The sequence below is a fragment of the Callithrix jacchus genome, chromosome 7 (genome assembly GCF_049354715.1).
Source record: "Callithrix jacchus isolate 240 chromosome 7, calJac240_pri, whole genome shotgun sequence".
In the NCBI taxonomy this organism is placed as follows: domain Eukaryota; kingdom Metazoa; phylum Chordata; class Mammalia; order Primates; family Cebidae; genus Callithrix; species Callithrix jacchus.
The window spans coordinates 113193551-113220815 of NC_133508.1; the positions used below are offsets into that span (position 1 = coordinate 113193551).

The 27265-nt window shown below is 38.9% G+C and overlaps 1 protein-coding gene across 13 annotated transcripts in view; it reads left to right on the plus strand.

The window, feature by feature from the left end:
- The window catches only part of MSH4 (mutS homolog 4), a 296009-nt gene that overhangs the window by 206387 nt on the left and 62357 nt on the right, over nucleotides 1-27265 (plus strand). For 6 of the 13 annotated variants that reach the window (XR_013520195.1, XR_013520181.1, XR_013520193.1 and 3 more), the window contains one exon: nucleotides 19358-19509. The exons of the other annotated variants lie outside the window; for them this stretch is intronic. The gene's annotated coding sequence lies outside the window, so the exon portion shown is untranslated. The remainder of the gene's footprint in view (nucleotides 1-19357; nucleotides 19510-27265) is intronic. 13 annotated transcript variants of the gene reach the window in all.

Consider the following 27265-nt stretch of genomic DNA (forward strand, 5'->3'; position numbering starts at 1 on the left):
ACTCACAGTTCAGCATAAGAAACTTACCATATGGTAAAAGGAGAAGGGGAAGCAAGGCACCTTCCTCACAAGGCTGCAGGAAGTAGAAGTGTTGAGTGAAGGAGGAAGAGCCCCTTATAAAACCATCAGATCTTGTAAGAACTCACTATCATGAGGACAACATGGGGGAAACCACCCCCATGATACAATTACCTTCACTTGGTCTCTCCCATGACACATGGGGATTATGGGACTTACAATTCAAGATGAAATTTGGGTGGGGAAAACCATATCATTTCATCTCTGGCCCCTCCAAAATTTCATGCTCCTTTTGCATTTAAAAACCAATCATGCCCTCCCAACAGTCCCCCAAAGTCTTAATTAATTCCAGCATTAACCCAAAAGTCCAAGGCCAAAGTCTCATCTAAGAAAAGGCAAGTCCCTTCCACCTATCAGACTGTAAAATGAAAAGATGTTAGTTACTTCTTAGATACAGTGGGAGTACAGGCATTGGGTAATTACACCCATTCTAAATGGGAGAAATTGGCCAAAATGAAAGGGCTACAGGCCCCATACAAGTCCAAAATCCAGAGGGGCCATAAAATCTTAAAGCTCTGAAATGCTCTCCTTTGACTCCATGTCTCATATCCAGATCATGCTGATGTAAGAGGCAGGCCCCCACAGTCTTGGGTAGCTCTGCCCCTGTGGTTTTGCAGGGTACAGCTCCCCATCCCCCCCAGCTGCTTTCATGGGCTTGTTTTGAGTGTCTGCGGCTTTTTCAGGCGCATAGTGTAAGCTGTCAGTGGATCTACCATTCTGGGGTCTGGAGGATGGTGGCTGTCTTCTCACAGCTCCACTAGGCAGTGCCCCATCGGGGACTCTGTGTGGGGACACTGACCTGACATTTTCCTTTCAAACTGCCTTAGCAGAGGTTCTCTATGAGAGCCCCACCCCTGCAGCAAACTTCTGCCTGGACATCTAGGCATTTCCATACAGGCTCTGAAGTCTAGGCAGAGGTTTCCAAGCCTCAATTCTTGATATCTGTACACCCACAGGCCCAACATCATGTGTAAACCACCAAGGCTAATAGCTGGCACCCTCTGAAGCAATGGCCTAAGCTTTACATTGGCCCCTTTTAGTCATGGCTGAGATGCAGGGCACCAAGTCCCAAGACTGCAGAAAGCAGCAAGGCCCTGGGCCTGGTCCAGGAAATCATCTTTTCTTCCTAGGTCTCCAGGCCTCTAATGGGAGGGGCTGCCGTGAAGACCTCTGATATGCCCTGGAGACATTTTTCCCATTTCTTGGCGATTAACATCTGGCTCCTCATTACTTATGCAATTTTCTGCAGTGGCTTGAATTTCTCCTCAGAAAATCAGTTTTTCTTTTCTATAGCATCCTCAGGCTGCAAATTTTCCAAACTTTAATGCTCTGCTTCCTTTTTAAAAATAAGTTCCATTTCCAAAACCTCTCTCTGTGAATGCATAAAACAGAATGCTTTTAAGCGGAGCCAAGTCAGCTCTTGAACACTTTGCTGCTTTGCAATTTCTTCTGCCAGATACCCTTAATCATCTTTCTCAAGTTCAAAGTTTCACAGAGCTCTAGGGCAGGGTCAAAATGCTGCCAGTATCTTTGCTAAAATATAGCAAGTGTCACCTTTATTCCAGTTCCCAACAATTTCCTCATCTCCATCTGAGACCACCTCGGCCTGATATTGTCCATATCACTATTAGCATTTTGGTCAAAGCCATTCAACAAATCTCTAGGAAGTTCCAAACTTTTCCACATTTTCCTGCCTTATTCTGAGCCCTCCAAACTATTCCAACATCTGCCCATTACCCAGTTACCAAGTTGTTTCCATATTCTAAGGTATCTTATAGCAATGCCCTACTACTTTGATACCAATTTACTATATTAGTCCTTTTTCACACTGCTATAAATAAGTGCCCAAAACTGGGTAATTTATAAAGGAAAGAGGTTTAATTGACTCTCAATTAAGCATTGCTGGAGAAGCCTCAGGAAATTTACAATCATGGCAGAAGGCAAAGGGGAAGCAAGGCACCTTCTTAACAAGGTGACAGAAAGGAGAAGTGCTAAGTAAAGGGAGAAGAGCCCCTTATAAAATCATCAGATCTAGTGCGAACATACTCACTATCATGAGAACAGTATGGGGGAAACTGCTCCCATGATTCAATTACCTCCACCTGATCTCTACCTGAACACATAGGGATTGTTTTTTTAAAAAAAAATGTATTTACTATACTTTAAGTTCTGGGGTATATGTGCAGATTGTTCAGGTTCGTTACATAGGTATACATGGTGGTGGTATGCTGCATCCATCGCCCTGTTGTTTATATTAGGTAATTCTCCTAAAATTATCCCTCCCAATTTGTCTCCACACTGTTCCTCCCCTAGCCATCCACCCCCTGGCCCTGGTGTGTGAGGTTCCCCTCCCTGTGTCCATTTGTTTTCATTGTTCAACATCCACTTGAGTGAGAACATGAAGTGTCTGGTTTTCTGTTCTTGTGTCAGTTGCTGAGAATAATGGTTTCCAGCTTCATCCACATTCCTGCAAAGAACATGAACCCATCCTTTTTTATGGCTGCATAGTATTTCCTGGTGTATGTGTGCTACATTTTCTTTATCCAGTCTATCACCGAGGGGCATTTGAGTTGGTTCCAAGTCTTTGCTATTGTCAACAGTGCTGCAATAAACATATGTGTGCCTATGTCTTTAGAATGATTTATAATCCTTTGGATATATAACCAGTAATGTGATTGCTGGGTCAAACGGTATTTCTATTTCTAGATCCTTAAGTAATTGCCACCCTGTCTTCCACAATGGTTGAATTAATTTACACTCCCACCAGTGTAAAAGCATTTCTTTTTCTCCACATCCTCTCCAGCTCTGTTGTCTCCAGATTTTTTAATGATCCCCATTTTAACTGGCATGAGGTGGTATCTCAGTGTGGTTTTGATTTGCATTTCTCTAATGACGAGTGATGATGAGCTTTTTTACATGTTTTTTGGCTGCATAAATGTCTTCTTTTGAAAAGTGTCTATTCATATCCTTTGCCCACTTTTTGATGGGGTTGTTTGTTTTTTTCTTGTATATTTGTTTAAGTTCTCCACAGATTCTGGATGTTAGCCCTTTGTCAGATGGGTAGATTGCAAAAAATTTTTCCCATTCTGTTGGTTGCCAGTCGCTCTATTGATAGTTTCTTTTGCTGTGCAGAAGCTCTTAATTGTAATTAGATCTGATTTGTCTATTTTGGCTTTCATTGCCATTGCTTTTGGTGTTTTAGTCATGAAGTCCTTGCCAATGTCTATGTTCTGAATGGTATTGCCTAGGTTTTCTTCTAGAGTCTTTATGGTGTTAGGCCTCATGATTAAATCTTTTTCCATCTACAGTTAATTTTTGTGTAAGGTGTAAGGAAGGGATCCAGTTTCAGCTTGCCACAAATGGCTAGCCAGTTTTCCCAACACCATTTATTAAATAGGGAATCCTTTCCCTATTGCTTGTTTTTGTCTGGTTTGTCAAAGATCAGATGGTTGTAGTTGTGTGGCATTCTTTCTAAGGCCTCTGTTCTATTCCCTTGGTCTATATCTCTGCTTTGGTACCAGTACCATGCTGTTTTGAGTACAGTAGCCTTGTAATATACTTTAAAGTCAGGTAGCAGGATGCCTCCAGTTTGTTTTTTTTTTTTTTTTTGTTAGGATTGTCTTGGCTGTGTGGGCTCTTTTTGGTTCCATATGAAGTTTAAGGTGGTTTTTTTCCAGTTCTGTGAAGAAAGTCATTGGTAGCTTGATGGGGATAGCATTGAATCTATAAATTACTTTGAACAGTATGACCATTTTCATGATATTGGTTCTCTCTAACCATGAGCCTGGCATGTATCTCCATCTGTTTGTGTCCTTTCCTATTTCCTTGAGCAGTGATTTGCAGTTCTCCTTGAAGAGGTCCTTCATATCCCTTGATAGTTGTCTTCCTAAGTATTTTATTCACTTTATAGCAATTGTAATGGGAGTTCACTCATGTTTTGGCTCTCTGTTTGTCTACTATTGGTGTATAGGAATGATTGCGATTTTTGCACATTAATTTTGTATCCTGAGACTTTGCTGAAGTTGCTTATCAGCTTAAGGAGATTTTGGGCTGAGATGATGGGGTTTTCTAAATATACAATCATGTCATCTGCAAACGGGGACCATTTGACGTCCTCTCTTCCTATTCGAATACACTTTATTTCTTTCTCTTGCCTAATGACCCTAGCCAGAACTTCCAATACTATGTTGAATTGGAGTGGTGAGAGAGGGCATCCTTGTTTTGTGGTGCCAGTTTTCAAAGGGAATGCTTCCAGTTTATGCCCATTCAGTACGATATTGTCTGTGGGTTTGTCATAAATAGCTCTTATTATTTTGAGATATAATCCATCGATACCTAGTTTATTGAGAGTTTTTAACATAAAAGGCTGTTTAATTTTGCTGAAGGTCTTCTCTGCATCTATTGAGATAATCATGTGGTTTTTATCTTTGGTTCTATTTATGTGATGGATTACATTTATAGATTTGCAGATGTTGAACCAGCCTTGCATCCCTGGGATGAAGCTGACTTGATCATGATGGATAAACTTCTTGCTGTGCTGTTGGATTTGGTTTGCCAGTATTTATTGAAGATTTTTGCATAATATTCCACATGGATATTGGTCTGAAATTTTTTTTTTATTTGCATCTCTGCCAGGTTTTGGTATCAGGATGATGTTGGTCTCATAAAATGAGTTAGGATGGATTCCCTCTTTTTGAAAGAGGGAATCATGTCATCTGCAAACAGGGACCATTTGACGTCCTCTCTTCCTATTCGCAATCTGAAACTATTGTTTGGAATAGTTTCAGAAGGAATGGTACTAGCTCCTCTTTGCACCTCTGGTAGAATTTGGCTGTGAACCCGTCTGGTCCTGGACTGTTTTTGGCTGGTAGGCTATTAATTGCTCCCTCAAATTTTATTGCTCTATTCAGGAATTCAACTTCTTCCTGGTTAAGTCTTGGGAGGGTGTCTAAGTGTCCAGGAATGTATTCATTTCTTTTGGATTTATGGATTTATTTACATAGAGGTGTTTCTAGTAATCTCTGATAGTAGTTTGTATTTGTGTGGAATCAGTGGTGATATCCCTTTATCATTTTTTATTGCATCTATTTGAATCTTCTCTCTTTTCTTTTTTATTATTCTGGCTAGTGGTCTAACTATTTTGTTGATCTCTTCAAAAAACCACCACCTGGATTTACTGATTTTTTTGAAGGGTCTTTATGTTTCTATCTCCTTCAGTTCTGCTTTGATCTTAGTTATTTCTTGTCTACTGCTAGCTTTTGAATTTGTTTGATTTTTCTCCTTTAGTTTTTTTAATTGTGACATTAGGGTGTCGATTTTGTGTCTTTCCTCACTTCTCTGGTGCACATTTAGTGCTATAAATTTCCCTCTAGACACTGCTTTAAATGTGTCCCAGAGATTCTGCTACATTGCGTCTTCATTCTCATTGATTTCAAAGAACATCTTTATTTCTGCCTTCATTTCATTATTTATCCAGAAGCCATTCAGGAGCAGGTTGTTTAGTTTCCACATAGTTGTATGGTTTGAGTGAGATTCCTAATCCTGAGTTCTAATTTGATTGCACTAAGGTCTGAGAGACTGTTTGGTATGATTTTCGTTCTTTTGCATTTGCTGAGGAGTGATTTACTTCCAATTATGTGGTCAATTTTAGAGTAAGTGGGATGTGGTGCTGAGAAGAATGTATATTCTATAGGTTTGGGGTGGAGAGTTCTGTAGATGTTTATTAGATCCACTTGATCCAGATGTGCATTCAAGTCCTGGATATCCTTGTTAATTTTTTGTCTCATTGATCTATCTAGTATTGATAGTGGGTGTTAAGGTCTCCCAATATTATTGTGTGCGAGTCTGAGTTTCTTTGTAGGTCATTAAGAACTTGCTTTATGTATCTGGGAGCTCCTGTACTGGGTGCATATATATTTAGGATAGTTAGCTCTTCTTGTTGCATTGATCCCTTTACCATTATTAATGCCCTTCTTTGTCTCTTTTGATCTTTGTTGATTTAAAGTCAGAGACTAGGATTGCAACCCCTGCTTTTTTTTTTTAACTCTCCATTTGCTTGGTAAATCATCCTCCATCCCTTTATTTGGAGCCTATGTGTGTCCTTTGCATGTGAGATGGGTTTCCTGAATACAGCACACTGATGAGTCTTGACTTTTTATCCAAATTGCCAGTCTCTGTCTTTTGACTGGGGCCTTTAGCTCATTTACATTTAAGGTTAATATTGTTATATATGAATTTGATCCTGACATCTTGATGCTAGCTGGTTGTTTTACCCATTAGTTGATGCAGTTTTTTCACTGTGTAGTTTTATAGTTTGGTATGTTTTTGCAGTGGCTGGTACTGGTTGTTCCTTTCCATGTTTAGTACTTCCTTCAGGAGCTCTTGTAGGGCAGGCCTGGTGGTGTCAAAATCTCTCAGCATTTACTTGTCTGTAAAGGATTTTATTTCTCCTTCATTTATGAAGCTTAGTTTGACTGGATATGAAATTCTGGGTTGAATATACTTTTCTTTATGATACTGAATATTGGCCCCCACTCTCTTCTGGCTTCTTTTGCTGAGAGAGCCACTGTGAGTCTGATGGGCTTCCCTTTGTGGGTAACCAGACCTTTCTCTTTGGCTGCCCTTAGCATTTTTTCCTTCATTTCAACATTGGTGAATCTGATGATTATGTGCCTTGGGGTTGCTCTTCTCGAGGAATATTTTTGTGGTGTTCTCTGTATTTCATGAATTTGAATGTTGGCCTGCCTTGCTAGGTTGGAGAAGTTCTCCTGGATAATGTGCTGGAGAGTGTTTTCCAACTTGGATTCATTCTCCCAACACTTTCAGGTACACCAATCAAATGTATGTTTTGCCTTTTCACATAATCCCATATTTCTTGGAGGCTTTGTTCATTTCTTTTCACTTTTTTCTCTAATCTTGCCTTTATTTTATTGAGTTGATCTTCAATCTTTGATATCCTTTCTTCCACTTGATCAATTTGGCTATTGAAACTTGTGCATGCTTCATGAAGTTCACATGCTATGTTTTTCAGTTCCATATTGTCATTTATGTTCTTCTTCACACTGGTTATTTTCATTAGCATTTCATCTAACCTTTTTTCAAGGTTCTTAGTTTTCTTGCATTGAGTTAGAAAATGCTCCTTTAGCTTGGAGAAGTTTGTTATTACCCAACTTCTGAAGACTGCTTCTGTCAATTCATCACACTCATTCTCATCCAGTTTTGTTCCCTTGCTGGTGAGGGGTTGTGATCCCTTAGAGGAGAAGAGGCATTCTGGCTTTTGGCGATTTCAGCCTTTTTGCACTGGTTCCTTCCCATTTCGTGAATTTATCTACTTTTGGTCTTTGAAGTTGGTGACTTTTAGATGGGGTTTCTGAGTGGACATCCTTTCTGTTGATGTTCAAGCTATTTCTTTCTGTTTGTTAGTTTTTCTTCTAACAGTCAGGCCCCTCTGCATCAGGTGTGCTGGAGTTTGCTGGAGGTCCACTCCAGACCTTGCTTTCCTGGGAGTCATTCTCAGGGGCTGCAAAACAGCAAAGATTGCTGCCTGTTCCTTCCTCTGGCAGCTTCATCTCAAAAGGGTACCTGCCAGATGTCAGCCAGAGCTCTCCTGTATGACATGTCTCCTGGTTAGGATACATGGGGTGGGGGAGGTCAGGGAGCCACTTGAGGAGGCAGCCTGTCCCTTAGTGAAGCTCAAGCACTGTGCTGGGGGATCCATTGCTCCCTTCAGGGCTGCTGGACAGGGACGTTTAAGTCTGCTGAAGCAGAACCCACAACCACCCCTTTTCTCAGGTGCTCCGTCCCAGGAAGGTGGGGGCTTTGTAAGTCCCTGACAGGCTGTTGTCTTTTTGTTTCCTGAGATGTCCTGCCCAGCAAGAAGGGAATTTACTTGACAGTCTGCCTGCAGAGGCCTTGCTGAGCTGCAGTACTGAACTTCGCCCAGCTGCCCTGTAAAGTTCCCAGCGGCTTTGTTTACACAGGTAATGTTGAAACCGCCTACCGGAGTCTCAGCAATGGTGGGCGCCCCTCCCCCCACCAAGCTCAAATGTTCAAGGTTGAGCTCAGACTTCTGTGATCTCTGGGAGAATTTCAAGCCACTGGAGTTTAGCTTGCTGGTCTTTGTTGGGATGGAACTCACCAAGCCAGATTGCTTGGCTCCCTGGCTTCAGCCCTCTTTTTCACGGGGAATGGGCAGTTCTGTCTCATTGACATTCCAGGTGCCACTTGACTAAAACAGCCACCCAGTTTTGTACTGGAAACTTGATCGCTGGTGTTGTAGGTGCTGGAGGAAATCTCTTGGTCTGCAGGTTGTGTAGACCCTGGGAAAAGTGCAGTATCTGAGCTGGAGTGCCAGAGTGTCTGGAAAAGTCCCTAATGGCTTCCCCTGGCTGGGAGAGAGAGTTCTCTGGCTCCTTTTGCCTCTTGGGTGAGGCAGTGCTCCACCCTGCTTCGGCTTGCCCACCTTCGGCTATTCCCACTTTCTAACCAGTCCCAATGAGATAAACCTGGTACCTCAGTTGGAAATGTGGAGATCACTCGTCTTCTGGCATGCTCTCGCTACGAACTGCAGACAGGAGCTGTTCCTATTTGGCCATCTTGGCAGAAGTCTGCAATTCAAGATGAGATTTAGGTGGGGATACAAAACCTAACTATATCAGTCTTATTAGTATCTTTGTTGAAAAATCAAATGACTGTACATGTAAGTTTATTTCTGCACTCTCTATTCTTTTCTATTGGTCAATGTGTCTTTTTTTTGTCAGTACCATGCTGTTTTAATTACTATAGCTTAGTAATAATAGCTTGAAATCAGGCAATAATATGTCCAGCTTTGTTCTTTTTGCTTGAGATTGGCTTGACTATTTGTTTTTTCTTTGTTTGTTTTGTGTGTGTGGTTCCATATGAATTTTAGATCTCTTGCTTTTTCTATGAAAAATGACATTGAAGTTTTCATAGAAATTGCACTGAATCTGTAAATAACTTTGGATAATATGGACATTTTAACAATATTAATTATTTAAATTCATGAACATAGGATCTCTTTGATCTTTTCTTTCTTTCTTTCTTTTCTTTCTCTTTCCTTTCTTTATAGGATCTCACTAGGCTGGTCTCAAACTCCTGGGCTCAAGTGATCCTCCTGCTTCAGCCTCCCTAAGTGCTGGGATTACAGGCATGCACCACTGCACTGAGCTACATATATTTTTGTCATCTTCAATTTTTTCATTAGCATTTTATTATAATCTCAATGTCCAGCTCTTTCATCTCCTTGATTAAATTTATTCCAAAGTAACTGTTTTTTTGGTAGCTATTGTAAAAGGTTGTTCTCTTTATTTTTTTTTTTAGGATAGTTTATTGTTAGTGTATAGAAACACTACTGATTTTTGTGTGTTGATTTTGCATCCTCCAAATTTACTATATTAATTCATTAATTCTAGCAAGTTTTTTGGTGGAATTTTTAGGGTTTTCTATATATACAACCATGTCATTAGCCAAACAGTGATAATTTTACTTCTTCCTTTTCTGTTTAGATGCCTTTTATTATTTCTCTTATCTAATCACTCTGGCAATCCAATACTATGTTGAACAGAAGTGGTAATCGTTGACATCCTTGTCTTGTTCCACGTCTCAGTAAAAAGGCTTTCATTTTTTCACTATTGAGTATGTTAGTGGTTGGTTCCTCATATATGACCTTTATTGTCTTGAGGTAACTTCCTTTTATAACAAATTTGGTGAGTTAAAGAAACAATTGAATTTTCACAAATGTTTACTCTGCATCTAATGAAATCATGTTTTTGTCCTTCATCCTATTAATGTGCTGCATCACATTTATTGATTGTATATGTCAAACCACCCTTGCATCCTTGCAATAAATCCCATTTGATCCTGGTAGATTAGCAGTCACCAACTTTTTTGGCACCAGGGACCAGTTTTATTGAAGATGGTTTTTCCACAGATAGGGGTCAGCAGGACTGTTCCACCTCAGATCACCAGCCACCAGATTCTAATAAGGAGCACACAACCTAGATCCCTTGAATTCTCAGTTCACAATAGGGTTTATGCTTCTATGAGAATCTAATGCCACTACTCATCTGACAGGAGGTGAAGCTCAGGTGGTAATTTTTGCTGGTTTGCCACTCACCTCGTGCTGTGAGCCCTGGTTCCTAACAGGCTGTGGACTGGTATTGGTCCATGGCCTGGGGGTTGGGTACCCCTGTGGTGGATGATCCTTTTAATGTGTTGTTGAATTTAGTTTGCTAGTATTTTGTTAAGGATTTTTTCATCTGTGTTCATCAAGAATATTGGAATCTAATTTTTTTTGCTTATAATGTCATTGTTTGGTTATAATATCAGGGTAATATTGCCCTTGTAAAGAGGGTTTGGAAATTTTCTCTTTGATTTTCTGAAAGTTTGAAAAGGATTTATATTAATTATTCTTTAAATATTTGGTAGAATTCAGCAGTGAAGTCATCCACTCCTGGGCTTTTTCTTAATGGGAGACTTTTTATTACTGATTTAACCTTTTTATTTGTTATTGGTTTGCTCAGATTTTCTGTTTCTTCATGATTCAGTCTTGGTAGGTTGCCTGTGTCTAGGAATTTGTCTGTTTCTTCTAGGTTACCCAATTTGTTGGCGTATAATTGTTCATCATGTTTTTTTATGATCCATTATATTATGTGATATCAATTGTAGTCTCTAGCCACTTGGGGCTAGAAGCAAGTATTAGTGCTAGGTAAGCTTCCTTTTCTTTCTTTCTTTCTTTCTTTTTTTTTTTTTTGAGAAAGAAGACGGTTTTATTATTAAATAAATATTAAGCCAGAATGTGATACACATCACAAGCAATCCACTAAGAACTTGCAAAGACAGAAAGAAATCTCACCCTTTTATAAAGCTAAATAGACACAATCCGTTATGTTCACATTTTCAAGATAAAATTGCTACCCTTCTAGTATCTTTTTGAGTGGAAGTAGGTTTTGCAATTTGGAATCAAGTGATGGCTGACAAATTTCCACATTCTCCCAGGGGACAATACTGTGCCCTATGAGGTCCACACCTAGAAGTGAAATTGCTGGGCTGAAGCATGAGCTCACGTTCAGCTTTGTTAGACATAGCAGTGGCTCTCCAAGTGACCCTGCTGACTTACAGAAGCACTCACAGTGCAGCCACGGTCCTGTTGTTCAGTATCTATTATGTGAGAGAGTATTATTGGCCATTGGGTATTCTTTTCTCATAGTGGCTGTTAATATTGTTTGCTTAGTTTTCATTTATCTTTTTCTTTAGTAATTTGTTCAAATATTTTAATGTTATGATATTATGAGCAATACAGTTTTGTAGATATATGTGTGTAAAACATTTGTCTAGTTTATCTTTTTATTTTTATGATATGTAATGAACTGAAGGTGCAAATTTTAATACTTTGGGTTTATTAATATTTTTCCTCGTTGTTTTTGATTTTTGTGTTTTTTGTGAACATCACAAATACCTGTGGTCAATATATTGTAATTTTTAAAAGCTTGGATTTTTACATTTAGGTTTTTAATCACCTGGGATTTATTTTATTTATAGTGTGAGGTAGGAGTATATTTTTATTTTTTCCACATTGAAAAAAATCTATTGTTTTCACTTCACCAAGTTATGATAGAATTTGCATGACTTTTTGAATACTTTTTCTTTTACCCAATGACCTTTGATGCTGCATATGTCCTATACTGGGATTTTACATGTGCATGAGTCAGTTTCTGGGATCCCTATTTTGCTCCATTGGTCTTTTGTCTATCTCTGGCCAATCTCAGATTGTCTTAATTACTATAGATAGAAAATAAATGCTGATGTTAGGTTGGACAAATCACTCAATCCTGTTTTCTTTCTTTAAAATTTTTATATTTGTTATTGGTCTTTTGTTCCCCCATATACATTTAAAAATCATGTTATTAAATCCATGAAAACGTTTGGATTCTCTGTTAAAATTACATTGGATTAATGAATGCACGGATGGAGTGCTTACATGGTCCAGGCACTGTTCTAAGTATTATTTCACTTAATTCTCACAATAACTCTATAGACAGGTGCTGTTACTGTCCTTATTTTCAAAGGAGAAGATGAGATATAGAGAGGTGAAATAACCTTCCCAGGACTACACAACCAGGAAGTTGCAGATCCAGGATTCTAATGCAAGCAGTCAGGTTCTAGAACCTCCATGCCTTACCATTATATGGAAGGAAACTGATGCTTGGAGAAGCAGAGAAACTAGTCCATCTGGGCAGGGCTTCAGGGGCATTGATTAATGACCTTGTCTCTGATTCTCTTATTTCATTTTCTAGATGTTCACTTCTCCAGATCCTCCCATGTTTACTGTAAAGTGTAATTCCCACATTAAATCCTTTAATCCCCTAATACATAGCTATTCTTTTTTAACTGAGCCATGACACACTCACTGTACTTTCCAGCTCACACATAACTTTCATAGACATGATCTCATTTACTCCAAAGCTCTCCTGGGATTCAAATTATTATTTTTTCTTTATGAGTCTCCCCAAACAAACCCTAAGCTTCTCAAGAGTGAAGGTGGTAAAAGAAGAGAGAAATGCTCTTCCTGTAGTGACCTCAAGTCTTAAGTGAGAAAATAGATACAAAATATAGGAGTCACAGTTCATGCATTTGCCAAATGAAAGTAATTCTGAACTTCCAGATGCTTTTGCAAGAAGGTAGAGGTTTGCAAGTCTGTAGGACAGCTCCTGCAGATGAAAATAAATTCTACCACTTTACCAGAGAGTTTTATTTCCTCCATATGTTTATACATTTTTCTTTCTTTATGGTTGTGATTCATCTCTGGCTCAGGAGATGTGTGGTGCTTGGGAATTGATGGCCGTGAGGGCTGCAGAAATGGTGTAGACAGTTACTGCAGTGACATGATGCAATTCTTAGCATTTGCACAAATATGGAGTGTTCAGACAGCCACAGTGTGGTGGAAGTAGCTCTGTGAACCCTGACTTTCACTGGGAAATCACTTGGTTTTAGGTAAGGCCAGAGATCACAGAAAAGATGATTGACAGCAAACTTTTACGGCAACTTTGGGATAGCCTTAGCTATGAGTAAACACTTTCACTACCAATCACAAGGATGTTAGCTTTCATCAGGCCTTTAATGAAGCTTTCTAGTGCTTGCTGTTCTGTCTTCTGCCTTTTCGCTCCTTGGAATTTTACTGTCTCCCTCATAGGCTAGTTGCAAGGTGGATGAAATAATCTATGTAGAACACTTGGCACTTCCCCAGCTTCTCCCATGTTTGCCTGGCTCAAATACCTGCTAAAGTGCCTACTGCATAACTGACAACTTGAGATTCATTGGAAAACCAGAAATAATTCCCAGGATGTCTGACTTCTATTCTGGTACCCCTTTTGAATTAACTTGAAAAAAAAAATCAGTTAAGTAATGCTCACTCATATATTGCTTTCATATTCCCTGTGGCAAAGCACATACTTGTGTTGTAACACCATATCTGGTTAGAGACTGCCTTCCTAGTTCTATTCATTACATTCCAATCATGGCATTTCCTCCAGACTTTCTTTTCCCTTCATAAATCCTCTTCCTTTTTTTCCCTCACAGCTTTCCTTAACAGGTTGCCTATTAGTTGTGTCTGCTTGATATGGACACCAGGTGGCGCTGGGTATCAGATTTGGAAAGGCAGTTGTCAAGGGAACCAGGCTCTGTGCCAGCACCGGAGACAGGCTGGCTTTCCTCCTCCACGGATGCTCATCAAGGAGGGAGAGGTTGCATGCTGGACACACTAACCTTCAAGAATTCTCCTCTGTCTCTCTCTCATCATTTAGAAAGGAAGAAATTGTTAATTAAAAAGAATAAGTCAAACTTGAATTTTACAAGAAAGGTCCACCTCTAAACAAAGCCCTACTGCACCCAGCTACAAAGTAATGCAAAATTGATAGTTTCTTAATGCTCATGCAAAGGCTTCACAAGAATGACTTTTCCATTTTTGTGGCAGCAGAACATAAGCTCTAAGAAGAATAGTAGTTATTCAGAGAGGGGTAAAGAGACTCCAGGGGGAACTGAATCGCAGCCTGGAATGAGAAATATTACCATACTTCATAAATGCTAAGATGTCATTGATTTTAAGTCTCCCCACTGTTTTATTTGCACTAAGGAAGAAAACAATCCTGCCAACTAAATTGAATCATTGATTGTAAGACCCAATCTGATTTCAGAGAGATTCAAATTCAATAAAACTTTCTGTCTTTGTATTAATAAATATGGTAACATTGAGAAAAGTATTCAGAACTGATTGCCTTCTAGTTATCTTAGACTCCTCCTCAACCTGTGTCTAGTCTGGAGCACCTAAGAGATGGGCTTGAAAACAACCAAGGTTACAGGACTTCCAGAAGAATGGTTCATGTTCTTACTGAGAGTAAATACAATTGTGGTCCTTGGGCCAAATCTGCCTCAACACCTGTTTTTTTTTACACTCCAGAAGTTAAGAATGGTTTTCATAGATGAACATTTACAATCAATTTGATAATAGGAAGCATTAACTGTGACTCCAATTAAGCAAAATGTGATGCCTTCTAAAAGCATTTTATTCTTGTCATTAGTAGATTTGTATTTATAATAAATTATACTCAATTATTATTATATTTTGAATTTTACCAATAATACATTTGTGAATTTTACCTCATTACCGAAGTAGTTATGTAATGTCATTAGCTTTGCCATTTGGGCTGAAAAGCCTAAAGTATTCCCTACCTAGCTCTTTACAGAGAAAGTTTACTGAATGCTACTCTAAACCAGAATGGAAATTATGGGTTAGTCTGTTTCAATCATCAATAAGAGTGCCAAGATACCTGAACAGAAGTCAGGCTAAATAAATCAGCTTGCTGCAAATGGCCAGACCCAATCAGTAGATGCATAGTAGGAATGTAGCTATTCCGTAATGAAATTTTTAAAAACACTAGATTTCCACATATAAAATTAGTGCTATTCTGCCCAAAGTGGACACCTAGAGAAATTCTATGGATATTTTAAAACTCTCAGAATGGTCTTTAAAACTAGTTTATGAACCATGTAATGAAAATCTACTATCCATTCCTATTAGCATTTCTTGAGTATGTGCTTGGTAAAGTGAAAGACATTGATGGGGTAAAAGATGAATAACATATTGTAGTTTGAACTTTATAATCATATTTTGTTTTGAACTCAAATAATGTTTATCCGATTTCAATCACTAGCTTTAACTTTAAACGACTTTGAAAAAATTTATAAAATATGCCCTCAAGGTTCGAAGGTGCAATTCAAACTAAAATTGGGCCAGGCATGGTGGCTCATTCCTGTAATTCCAGCACTTTAGGAGGCTGAGGCAAGAGGATTGCTTTAGCCCAGGAGTTCAAGGTTGCAGTAAGCTATGATCACACCACTGTATTCCAGCCTGGGTGATGGAATGAGATCCTGTCTTTAAACAATAAAAATAAAATATATTGATATAATGCAGTCACAAAAGAGAATTGTAATGGAGTTTTAAAAATGCTCAGAGCAGTGGCACAATTGCACAGCCTCCTAATGTGATTGGGAAGAAATGCTGTCTGGAAACTCTCTAGCATACACAAGACTAATGTTTTTGATAAAAAGTTCATTCTGTTATTTTATGATCCCACTTCATATATTCATATACCACACCAGACTACAACTTGGCAAGGAACCAATTTTTTGTTTTAGTTGGGAGAAGGGCTATATATAAAGGAGTGGGAATGTTGAAGCAAAACTTTAACTTCTCATAGGGGAATTCTTAGATGCTTTCCCCTTGAAAAATCGTACTGCCTCAGAATTAATGGTCATGATAATTTTGAATCCCGCTTCTTGAATCTTGGATTTACAGCTGATTTCCTTACTGAAATCTATATCTGATACTGCTTTTCAAGGACACTGGACAAGTTAATTATATGTAATTCAAACCTTATTTCTGAAAATGGGGAGAGAGATTGAGAATGGAGAGAGGGAGTGAAGAACAGAGACACATGCACAGAGACAGCAAGAGATGCAGAGACAGAAAGAGGAATTGAGAGATACTGAGAGAGAGAGATAAAACAATGCAAGATAGCCCGGTGTGGTCTGCATCTGTTTGGGAGTTAGGAATTGGATTTAAAGTTGAACAGAGAAAAATGGGAGGTCCACTCTACCCTCCTATTTATGTAACTAGGGATGTAATAGCAATGTGGTAGTTTATCTCTCTGTTAATGTAACTGGACCTGACACACTCACTAGACTGATTTTATTTCTTTCATAATTTTCTGTTCTTGGTTACTTTCGAAACTATGTCTCTGACTGGAACAAAGAGAATTGCACATTCAGGGACCTCTATAAGTTCACTTTTATTAATTATCAGTTCGGATCTTGTCAGTGAATTTGGTTTATCATGACTTTAGCTCAGATGGTAATGTACTTATTGGTCTCTGAAATTCCTGTTTTGGGGGCATAGAGGCAGGGATCTCTAGAAGATTTTCCTCAGGGCCGCATCTATAAGAAATATTGTCATAGTTATATCAAAATTTACAATTTTCTCTAAGCAACTTTTAAATTACCTTTTATTATTTATGTTTTTAAGGATATTTGTCTCAATCTTTTCTTTCCTTAAAAAAATCAATTTGTATTAAGTACATTCTTTTCCTGCGAAGCTTATGTTAACAGATGAAGAAAGGTTTGGGGAAGGAGAAGAGTTAGGGTATGGTATTTTTGAGCTAAAAAGCGTTTCAGAAGGAAAAATGCAGTGCCAGCCAGTCTTCCAATGTTTTGGGAAAGATGATGAGATGGTTTATTTTCAAGGCTGTAAAGTCTCAAGCCTTCCTTGGATTTTCAGTGTGGTAGCGTAATCAAGATGGGGATATAACCTTGCTGAAGCACTTGCTGTCTCTTCCACCTTTTAGAAGCAAAAGATCAGTTTGCTTCTAAAAGACTCATGTTGAAATAACATTTGTAGTAAATAAAGTCATGAACTCTTCTATACATTTGTCTTTCTTTTGCCTGAAGTGCATTGATGTGAGTGTTAAAAATCTCACCAAAGCAGAATTCATGTCATACAGCCCCCTAAAAGAATTTTCTCCTGGGAGGTAATGCTGAGTGTTTTGTTTTGTTTTTGACTTGTATTAAAAATATTCTGTGCGTAGAGACGTCTGGAACTGATTTTTCATTGAAGACTGCTCTTTGTATGTTTTTAATGTTCATCCAGAAGATTCAACTCTGGCTCAACAGATAAACGATTTCATATACATGTGTGTTCAAAATATTTTAATTATTACAAAATGAAGAGAGTTGAAATGGCTTTTTAAAATTCAGATGCTTGTCTGTTGGTTTTAAAGTCTTGGACACTTTGCTTTTTTACTTCTGCATAGGGTCTGTAAGATGTGCCCTTTATCCACATGGTGCATCTGATAGCAGTCCCTGTGAATGGGTATCAGTGAGTATAAATATAACTGGGATTACTCCTTGAAACATCCCTCTGTAATAATGTAAAGAAACATGATTCTAATAGACATGACACTTTTTTAGACAAAGTACTTATGCTTAAATCTGCACACACAAGCTTCAGGTAACACCTGCAAATGTTAACAGCTGTAAAAGAGATAGGGCTGGAACTACAGTGGTGGTAATGATTTCAACTTAGAACATAAGATTATAATTTATTATTTTATAAACTTTTCATAACCTATCTTATTTAAACACTTTCCCTAGTATCACTGGGTATGAGAAAGGCCTTCATAGTGCTTTCAGTTTCTTCCTCATTCATATTCTATGGATTACAAAACAGATTTCAATTCGATACTCAAAACTATTATTTTCGTGTGTGTGTGTGTGTGTGTGTGTGTGTGTGTGTGTGTGATCTATCAACTATGTAGAATCTGCAGACACTGTTCTAACTACTTTTGGTGTATTAATTTTTAACTCTAACAACCCAATGAGGTGTATTATATATTTTATTTTTTTTTTCCCAAAGGGGTAGCTGCTAACACCTAGCCCCATACTAGTTAGTAATCATACTAGTAGGTAATCATTACTACCTATTGATTTATTCCTGCCAGGCGTCCTATTTTACCTTTGAACAGAAGTAATCGGGAAATGAATCTTTGGTTTCACTAAGAGCTAGTAGGGGAGGCATGGTGGGTGGCCATCCTAGCATCCCTGAAGTGTCATCCTCTTCCCTGTATCATTGGCCACAGATACTGGCATGGTGGAGAGTTCCTGGAAGACTTTAACAGAGTCATGGGTCATAGCTAACATGCTTCAAGTCAAACATAGCATTTTCTTTGGTTCTTGGGCATTTTTTGGTCACACTGCCTATTACAGAGATACCATTAGATGAGGGCGATTATATTGTTTTATGAAATATGTTTTATTATATGTTTTGTAATATGTTTTGTTATTTGGATTAAAAAACAGTGGGAGTGCAAAAATTTTTGGTGACAGATTAACTATACATTTTATTGGCCTAGTGTCAGTGCTAATGTTTTATGTTTAGAAGTTAACTATTATTTTTATTTAAATTTTTCTAAAGTCTGAAAGTAGTCTTAATGGAGACCTCATTTCCATTCATGTTTATACTGCAAAAGCAATCTTATTCTTTGAGGTTCATTCACAGATTTGACAATCATATAGATTATTCTTAGAAATCAATTTACAGTGTTATTGTTTGAATATGGCATATATTGGGTTTTTCAAAAGAAATGTGCAATCTTCTTAAACTCAAATCAACATCCTCAATCTGACAGATGAGAGGAACTTGCTGAAAATCAAACAACTGCTAATTTAGCAAATTGCAAAGGTAAGAGTGGAGATGGAAAATCTTACTCAGATGAATATTTTTCTCAACAGACTTATATTTAAATAAGCCAATCAAATGGGTTGCCTTAAAGGACAGAATCAGAAGCATAATTAACCTCTCTGTGGTTGTTGGAAATTGAGAATGTTTAGTGTTTTATAACTGTCTTTTTCTTTTATAAGATAGTGAGTTACATTATCTTTAAAGGAAAATTCTGAAAGTAAGCCCTTTTGTGTTTACAAAAAATCCTGTGGTTATTAATTCAGATGAATACTTTTGAAGTCATTCTCGCTTTACATTTTGGACTTTTAGTTTTAATTCTTCCCTTCAAAATTTGCTGCTTCTCCTCTTGCCATTACCTTTGGAAAGGCAAATATTTGGCTCTTTCCAATATTAATGAGATCTTGTTTGCTCAATAACAAAGTAATGCTGATGGATAAGACAATGAAAATGTTCAATTTTTTTTCCCTCAAGGCATTTAATTCACTTGGCTTTTCATCTTTGAGACTGTCAGTTCTGATAAAATTTCAGTATAAATCAGCAAAATATTTTGCTTATTAAGAAGAGTCAAACTACAGAGAATGCTGGTCTACAGAACTTCAGACAATCCCTGAGAGAACTCTAAGGTAGTATTTTTGGCTGTATTTTATTGGGTGAATGCTCCTGGAAATAACTGTCAGGATGTTGATCTTTGGAGCTTTAATACCTTAATTTTCTTGTCATTTTATTTCCAACTTTCTTCTGCATTATTTTACCTGGACAAAATTCACCCTTCAGTCAAGACACATTTAGGATAATAGTTGTCAGGGAATCAACTTGTTTCCAGGAGGTTCTTAAGGCATTTTGATTTCTTCAACTATTATTCTAAATTGATGTAAAATGGAGAGTTTTTCTCTCTATCATACAATTTATTAAAATATTATAAATTTGTCAACAAAAATGAGGAAGCCTTATTCTCTGTAGTTTTTCTTTTTTAACTATATCTGACCATTGCTGAGAAAAGTCTTTGGAAAGCCCATCTTATTATTATTTATTTATTTAATTTTGAGACGGAGTTTCGCTCTTGTTACCCAGGCTGGAGTGCAGTGGTGCGATCTCGGCTCACCGCAACCTCTGCCTCCTGGGTTCAGGCAGTTCTCCTGCCTCAGCCTCCTGAGTAGCTGGGATTACAGGCATGGGCCACCATGCCCAGCTAGTTGTTTTTTTTTGTTTGTTTGTTTGTTTGTATTTTTAGTAGAGACGGGATTTCACCATGTTGACCAGGATGGTCTCGATCTCTTGACCTCATGATCCACCCCCCTCGGCATCCCAAAGTGCTGGGATTACAGGCGTGAGCCACCGCGCCCGACCCTGGAAAGCCCATCATATTATATGTATTTGTGCATTTGACTATCATTCTAATAGACTGTGAGCTACTCAAGGACAAGGATTGTGTCTTGGCACCCAGTGGATACTAAACACATGAAAACAAATGACTGCAGGTTAAGAGAAGGTCCTGGGTCTTGCTTCTAATTTCCAACAAGACTGAACCAAAGGCATCCAGCAGGCATAGTTGTAGCATATTCTATATTTTAAGAGTCTTTGAAGAAGAATGGTCAGCAAAATTGTTTGCAACACGTAGCATATTTACACAGTGCACTTCCCAAAGTACTTACATAATCACATCTATCCTAATAATTAGGCGACGTGGTTTTGATCCTGGTTGGGTATTGCACATAGCAGACACTACTTGCTGAGTGAGTGAAGGACTAAAGAATTTAGCAAATGAGGCCGGGTGTGGTGGCTCAAGCCTGTAATCCCAGCACTTTGGGAGGCCGAGGCAGGTGGATCACGAGGTCAACAGATCGAGACCATCCTGATCAACATGGTGAAACCCTGTCTCTACTAAAAATACAAAAAATTAGCTGAGCATGGTGGTGCGTGCCTTTAATCCCAGCTACTCAGGAGGCTGAGGCAGGAGAATTGCCTGAACCCAGGAGGTGGAGGTTGCGGTGAGCCGAGATCGTGCCATTACACTCCAGCCTGGGTAACAAGAGCGAAACTCCGTCTCAAAAAAAAAAAAAAAAAAGAATTTAGCAAACAAGGGGTTTAAAACACAAATAAACTGTGACTGACTTAAGAAAGTTAACATAATAATTTGAACTAAACTCCAAGTTTCCTGAATTGGTAAGTATATCATGTTGTCTCTTATTTCACCTCTGACTTTACATAATAAGGTGAACACTTCTTCCAGATACTTGTTTTTTAAAGCTTACAACAGCTTAATTTGGAGGAAGGTCAATATGACCTAATGTAAAATTAGAAGTGTGTAATATTTTTAAAAAATGGATTTCCTCATCCTTCACTTTGTGATATGATTTGGATGTTTGTCCCCTCCACATCTCATGTTGAAAAGTAATCCTCAGTGTTTGAGATGAGGCTTGGTGTGAGGTGTCTAAGTCATGGTGGGGATGGATCCCTCATGAGGCACCCTTCCTGCAGTAATGAACTCTCACTGTTAGTTCATGTGAGAGCTAGTGGTTTGAAAGAACCTGGCAGCTCTTTTGCTCCCTCTCTTGCCTTGCGATATGCTGGCTCCCTCATTACCTTCTGCCACGACTGTAGGCTTCCTGAGGTCCTCACTAGAAGCTGAGCAGATATTGGCACCATGCTTCTCAGAAAGTCTGAAGAACGATGAGCCAAAATAAACCTCTTTTCCTTATAAATTACCTAGCCTCACATATTCTTTTATAGCAATGCAGAATGGACTAACACACTTGGTTTCCAGGATAGGACATTCTCTTGGTTTTTCTCCTACCTGTGTAATTGAGCCTTCTCAGCCTCTTAAATACCATCTATATGCTGATGACTCCTACATTTGTATCTCTCTCTCAGACTACAGACTTGAACAAGAAATTGCATACTTGGCACCTCTACTTCATGACTCACAGACCTTTTAAATTCACCTCGTTGAAAACAGAGCTCCTGACTACCCTCCCACAACCTGTGCCACTGCAGCCTTCCCTATCTCAAAGGATCTTCAATGTTTCATTTATTAAGCTCTAACACTTGGAGATATCCTTGTCTCCTCTCTGTGTCTTCATCTTAGAGAGTCTACATAATTTATTGTGCAAACAAGGTACTTTCAGAATGAAAGAAACTGCTATAACCAACTGTGACCAGACAGTAAGTTAAACTGGGATTGTTCAGGGCAAAAGAGATTTGTGATACCCTACTCCTACCCCAAATCCAACCCATCAAGAAATGTTAGCTGAACTTTCAGAAATGATCCAAAATCTACCAACTTTTTACCACTGCCAACTATTAAAATCTTGCCTCAAGTCACTGTTATTGTCTCTCCTGGATTCTCCAATAACTTCCTAATTAGCTTTCCTATTTCCACCATTCTCTCATCCTGTCCAAACTCAGTCCCAGGTTGGCCCTGTGTGTGTAGGCCTCCATGGTAGGGCTTATTTCAATGTTTCTTCTCCCCCTCTTCTTTGCAAGTACTTTAGAGTATTTTGTGTAGATATAACAGAATACCACAGACTGAGTAATTTATAAAGAAAATAATTTTATTTCCTGCAGTTCTGGAGGTGAGTGGCCTATATTTGGTGAGGGCCTCCTTCCCGTGTCATCCCATGGCAGAGGGAAAAGGGCAAGAGAACGTGTACATAAGAGAGAAGGAAGGGGACAAACTCATCCTTTATAAGGAACTCACTCCTGAAATAACTGATGTACTCCTGCCATATGGCAATATTCCATTCATAAGGACAGAGGTCTCATGACATAACCACCTCTTAAAAGTTCCACTTCTCAATACTGTTGTATTAGCAATTATGTTTCCAACACATGAACTTTGAGGCACACATTCAGACCATAGCATTTCACCTCTGGTCCTTCCCCAAATTTATGTTCTTATGTGCAAAATGTATTAAGTCCATCCCAATAGTCCCTAGTCTTAACTTGTTCTAGCACCAACTCTAAAGTCCAAAGTACAGAGTCTCATAGGAATCAGGTATGGGTGAGACTCAGTTCATTGGGTATAGGTGAAGAACAATTTATCCTGAGGCAAATTTCTCTCCAACTGTGAGCCTGTGAAGTTAAACAAATTATGCGCTTCCAAAATACAATGGTGGGAAAGGCATAGGCTAGACATTCCCCTTCCGAAGGAGAGTAACAGAAAAGAAGAAATGGAAAACATGTCCCAAGTAATTCCAAAAACCAGCAGGGCTAACAACATGACATTTTTAGACTCCAATATAATCTTTGACTCCCTGGGCCAACTTCTGGACATGCTGGGGTGTGGGTTAGGCATCCAAGGCCTCAGGCAGCCCTGCTCTCACAACTTTGCTGAGCTCTGCCCACTCAGCACTCTCACAGGTATGCCTGCAGCTCTTCTAGGCTGGTTCTGCATCCTGGTAGCTGTACAATTCTGGGGTCTCAGGAGTGGCTCCCTTCTCACAGCTCCATTAGGCCTAGTAGGGACTCTTGGCAGCAGCCCTCCTTCTGTAGCTTCACTAGGCATTACCCTAGTAGGGACTCTGTGGCGATTCCACCTCTGCAACAGGTCTTTGCCTGGGCTTCAGGCTTCCCACCACATCCTTTGAAATCCAGAGGAAGTCACGGACCCACAATTCTTGCATTCTGCATAACTGTAGAATTAGCCCATGGATGCCACCAAGGCTCACTGCTTTTCCCCTCCAGAGTGGAGGCTTGAGATGAACTTGGGCCTGCTTGAGCCAGGTTGGAGAGGCTGAGGAGTGCTGCACTAAAATGTGGAGAGCAGAGACTGAGGTATCCCTGGGCAGTGAGCTCCAAGGTACAGAGGGTACTTGATATGGTTTGGCTGTGTCCTCACCCAAATCTCATCTTGAATGAGATGATTGAATCATGGGGTTGGGTCAGGTCTTTCCTGTGATGTTCTCATGATAGTGAGTAAATCTCATGAGATCTGATGATTATATAAGGGGGAGTTTCCCTGCACAGGTTCTCTTTACCTGCAGCTATCCAGGTAAGACGTGACTTGCTTCTCCTTGCCTTCCATCATGAGTGTAAGGCTTCCCCAGCTATGTGGGAACTGTAAGTCCAATTAAACCTCTTTCCTTTGTAAATTGCCCAGTCTTGGATATGTCTTTATCAGCAGCATGAAAATGGACTACTACAGTACCCTAGGCCTCTCTTTTGATCTATTTTCTTCTCCTAGGGCCTAGGCCTTTGAACTCTGAGCCATGGGCACTGGTAATTTTCAAATTGCCTTCCAGGTTGTTCTTCCATTGTTCTGATAAGTAGCCCCAGGCTTCATCCTACCCATACTAATCTCTATATCAAATGATTGATTGGCTGTATCTTTGATTTCCTCTCCTGAAAATGTCCTTAATTTCTTTCCACACATTCAGGCTGAGAAGCCTTCAAATCCCTAATCCTGTTTCTCCTTTAATTATAAATTTTGTCTTTTAATCATTTCTCTCTTCTATTTTACTGTATGCAGTTAAAAGAAGTCACACAACTCGTTTAATATTTTGCTTAGAAATTTCTTCTACTGGATATCCCAGTTTATTGCTCTTAAATTCCCTCTTCCATAAAGCCCTAGGATATGGACACACTTCTGCTAAGTTCTTTGCAACTGTGTAATAAAAACGGCCTTTTATTCCAGTTTCCATTACCTTGTTCCTCAGTTTCATCTGAGACCTCATCAGAATGAACTTTGCAGTCTGTAATCTATATTTATACCAACATTCTGATCAAGACCACATAAGTAATATCTCAGAAGATGTAGGATCTTGCTTCAAATCTTGTCTTCTGAGCCCTCACCAGAAGCTCCCTTAACACTTCATTCACAGCAATGTAGACATTCTCTAGCCTGCTCCTCCAAATTCTTCTAGCCTCTGTACCCATTACCCAATTTTAGAGCCACTTCCATATGTGCAGGTATCTGCTATAACAACAGCCTCACTCTCAATATCAATTTTCTGTCTTAAAAAATTCTCGCATCTGCCAGTCATGGTGGGCCACACCTGTAATCCTAGTACTTTGGGAGACTGAGGTGAGAAGATCATTTGAGGCTGAGATTTCAAGACCAGCCAGGGCCACATTGTGAGACCCTGTCTCTATAAAACAGTGTTCTCACCTCTGGCAAGGAACTTCTTGATGCGTTATAGCATGGCAGAAGGTGGAAGGGGAAGAGAGCACATGTTGGGGTGGAAAGGGGAAACTCATCCTTTATAAGGGACACCAGTCCTGCAACAATTAACCCACTCCTACAGTAATGCCATTAATTCACTTGTGAGGGCAGAGGCCTCTTGACCTAATCACCTCTTAAAGGAAAAAATTCCCTGCCCCTCCCCCAGTGATAGGAGACCTCAGTGGTGTAGAAGTCCCTTCTATGTCTTCTCCACAGGTGGAGGGTTTTCTTTTTTTACTCCCTTTTTTCTTTGTAGCAGTGAGTCTTTATGTGTGCCTTGTTTGGGGACAGTGGTAATAAGATTTGCTGCTCTCCCCAGTGGTTTAAGACTTTTGCTCCATATGGAAGAAGGGACCTGGGAAGGAATTATACCCACAGAGGGGGCTGATCCCATTCTGCACATGTGCACTAACAGGGTGGATCCTCTCCAGGCTCCCATCTGTCCTTACTCTTCCTGTGGTGTTTTGGGGCCAAGAGCCTGCTGGAATGGGAACTCCTCTGTGTCTGGGGCTCACAGGGCTCTTTCTTGTCACAATAGCCCACACTTGGCCTCTAGCAGTGTATTAACATTTTAGTTGATTCCGTTTTGCCCAGGTGCATAGTGGCTCTTGCCTCCTTCGCCTGTGCTCTGCTGTAGGTGAACCAGTCTGTGCATCCCACTCTTCTTGATGGGGCTTGTTTCTACTTGGGATTTGGGTAACTTTGTGGCCTTGCCACTTTAGCTGTCTCTGTTAGGGTGAGAAAAACGCTTTTTCCAGTTTTTTACACTCAAGCAGAACTTGGCTCTTCTTTGACCAAAATTTTCTGGAACCTCTTTTTGAGAATTCTCTTCTACGTTGAATATCCCTGGTTTGTAGCAAAGTTTTACTCTTTGACAGTGAATTTGCTCTTGTAGGTAGCTTGAAGTAATTTGGAAATAAGCTTGATCAATAAATGTGTAAACATGCTGAATACTGTTGCTTTTATTAACCATATGCTCATAAAAGATGAGGGTATATATTAGTAATCAGAAAGAACTATAAGAAAGCATGACTTAGCCCAGCCAGGTTTATTTCATCTTGGAATTGCTTTGATCTGGTATTGAGACAGCTGCACTGGTTACTTTGGGGAAACAGAGGCAGAAAAAAAGGAAAGAAAAGGTGCTGGGTAAGCACTTTAAAGGGGGAAGCTCCACCCACCATTACCTACATCAACACTGCCAGACATTCACTAAATAATTATAACAGTCTGACTTTAGGCAATTGGGTACATGCCTAGCTCCCTCTCTAGAGTATGGTGTGATAGGAAAAATCAACTAAAATTTGAGGGCCGTCTCTATTACTTAAAGTTACACAAATTCCAGCATGTCATTCAACCATCCAGAGTTTAATTTTTTCATCTAAGAAAAAAGATAAGCATACCATTCTTTTCATAGGGTGGCTGTGAGGCTCTATCAAAATAATATATGAGAAGTGTTTGTATAGACCTAATCCAATGTTAGTTGTTAGTGATTAGATTTTATTATTTTGTTTCTGAGCAATCTATCACTATCATAATTATTAACAATGACAAGTGTTTATTGAGCATCATATTACATTAAACTACGAGATTAATAAAATTATTTTAATGACATTAATAAGTAGAAAAAATTACTTTTTTGGAAAAGAAAATATAAGCTTACTCTTCATTAGATAGATCTGGGTTATTAAAAATTCCTCTTCAAAAAGTATTTTCTTTTACTCCTATATTATTTGTAAATATATTTCCACTGACATATCAGCCTTAGGTCAGGCTTTTTATGGGATTTTATGTTTTTCTTACATTGGGGTATCTTTTATAATTAATGCCTATATTACTTTACTACAAGTGATTTTAGAGACTGTGGTAGTTTTATTATATATTGTTACACATATTTTTATTATGGTTAATATATTTTTATTTTAAACTTTAGTTTTACTTAGCTCATTATATATTGTTGGAATACCTGTTTTATATCAATATACATTATTGCATATATATGCAGGTTAATTTTAATTATCCTACACACTTTCCATATATAAATGAATTGAATCCTCATGACGGCCCTCTGAGGTTGGTAATAGTACTATTTCTACTTTACACTTGAGGAAACTGAGGTATAGAGAGGTTAAATAATTTGCCCAGGGCCTATGGCTACAGAGTGGAGAAGCTGGATTTCATTGCTTGCTCTAGACTGTGTTCCTGTAACCAGGGTGGAAATT